Below are 2,191 nucleotides of genomic sequence, written 5' to 3'. Positions count from 1 at the left end.
ATGTCTACATGCCTAAATGCACTGAATTATTGATATATGATTGGCTGATTAGCTTAGGCAGATGCATTAACAAGGTGTATCTAATAAAGTGGTTCGTGTGTGTCTGTCCCCTTTTTTATTTTATATGCTAGTCAGTGAATCCAAGAATAACCTGTACATTAATATGTGATTCAGGGGTGAACATGGTCATTGTAGCCTGAAAACAAGCCTTACACACACGTGCGCGTGCATACAAACATGGAGTTTTTTATGTGCAAACTGAGTAGTCTAATCTCACGAGACAAAGGCTGGAAGAAAATGGTTTCCAGCATCATGTTTGCTCTCTGAAGGTGCTGACGGTGAGAGACCTGTCCTTCCTTTCACCTAGCAGTCCTTTGTGGGATAACACATCGCCCCAATTATAACAGGCCAGCTTCTGCCAAATCCCTGAATAGGACCTCCATTACGCTTCTCTTCAACATATTTCATAAAGGATCCTATCTTGCCAGGTGACTCAACCTGACAAAAGAGGCTGATTAATTGGCTCTTTGGAAAGCGGCCAACTAATGTAACAGCTAAAAAGAACAATTAATGGTGTATTTTTGTGATAAAAAAGGCCGGGCTGTCCATTAGAGAGGACCCGCTGTCCACTCATCAGAAATAACAATGGCCTAGCGTGACATGTGCAGCTCCCCCGCCCAAATTAATATAGTTAAAGGTATTACCTCTTATGCTTATAGGTTGCTGCTTATTATTATTTTTTTGGAGGGTTTGTACAGTTGACTCATGTAATGTGGTGATTTTTTTTTTTCCCTCCAGCATTTGGTGAGAAAAAAATCATTTTCGCAGAACAAATGATGCTATCATTATGTAGTTAGAGTATTAAATAATCAAAGACATAAATGCTTTGAGGCTGAGTAAGGATATAAACTGAGTTTCCCTCACAGTTTTACGAATCATTTACCTTCAAAACTCCAAATGACCCTATCGGCGCAAGCATCACTTTTAATTTAGTACTTCTCTTCTTTTAGGCTCCGAGTTCAAATTAGAAACTTTTCATCTTCTCGAGCTCCTCGGGGAACGGTTAATTTGTTCTTTTTGTTGTTGTTTTTTTCTGATAAGAGGCGCTTTGTCACAGCAGTAGTCCTTGAAGAGGAAAGTGAAACTGTTGTAGAGTCCACTGGCAGCGGGATCTGTGACGTATGTGCACTTTGAAGAGGCCGAGCCGGGCAATGGAGATTGATGCGGCAGGCAAGGTTGGCCACTTTCCTCCGCTCTTCTCTCCACTTTGTCTCCGTGGCACACAAATGCACTCAGGGGCTCGCTGAGATGTCATCGTTCACGTCCCCATTTTCGTACTCAAAAACGTTCACACAAGAGCGAGAATCGCTCGCACGCGACTTCCAGAGCGGACGGGATCAGTGCGCCCCAGACCTCCGTTCTCATCGGTGCCCTTAGTCGTCCCAGAGCGCGCTCGGTCCTGATGCGTGCAGCCACTTTGAACCGCAGCCACTCAACCACCGCATCTGATCTCCTCCGGGCGCGCTCATGAACACACAACAGCTGCGTGACACGCGATTCGTGGAAAACAAATGAGGGTATATGCTCACAGGACGCCGCCATTCTCAAACCTCTGCTATGCTATCGTCTGTGTTATTTAAGGGAAACGCTGTAATTACTGGAATCCACTCGACGTCAAAGAGAATTCAGTTTGTCAGAAAGTAAGCCAAAAAGTTTTATGTTAATGTGAAGAAGGCAGCCGTACCTACAAATATGTTTCTAATGAAATCAGCAGAAGAAAGCTTTTAAAACATTTTTTTCTTTGAATGAAGTCATGCTGAAACAGGCCTCGGAGGACAACGCATTGCACCTGTCAGTAGTTGCTCAGGGCAGCATCGAGCGTCTGTCGTCCTTTACGCCTCTCTCTATACCCCCCCACCCCCCAGTCCCTCCTTCTGGCTGATATGCACACACACAGTCATGCAAGCAACAGAGCACAAACACGCTCAGCAAAGCATCACTTGAATCCAAATGAAGTGCCATTTGCGAGAGCATATTTTACTTGCTCATAATGTGTTACCAAAGGGAAAAAAAGGCCATGCATGTATTTACCTCACAGAAACCTGCTCACACACACACACACACACACACACACACACACACACACACACACACACAAAGGGGTGCAGAGCCATGTTTGTTTCAACTGAGT

At 44.5% G+C, this 2,191-nt stretch overlaps 1 protein-coding gene across 6 annotated transcripts in view; it reads left to right on the top strand.

Moving 5' to 3' along the window:
- Positions 1-2,191, top strand: part of klhl29 (kelch like family member 29) — a 264,330-nt gene that overhangs the window by 189,950 nt on the left and 72,189 nt on the right. The window lies entirely within an intron of this gene.

The sequence above is a fragment of the Pundamilia nyererei genome, unplaced genomic scaffold, assembly GCF_000239375.1.
Source record: "Pundamilia nyererei isolate P.nyererei 1_Seehausen unplaced genomic scaffold, PunNye1.0 scaffold00013, whole genome shotgun sequence".
Lineage (NCBI taxonomy): Eukaryota > Metazoa > Chordata > Actinopteri > Cichliformes > Cichlidae > Pundamilia > Pundamilia nyererei.
The sequence above is the reverse complement of the archived record's forward strand: the minus strand, read 5'-3'. Positions and strand labels throughout refer to the sequence as shown.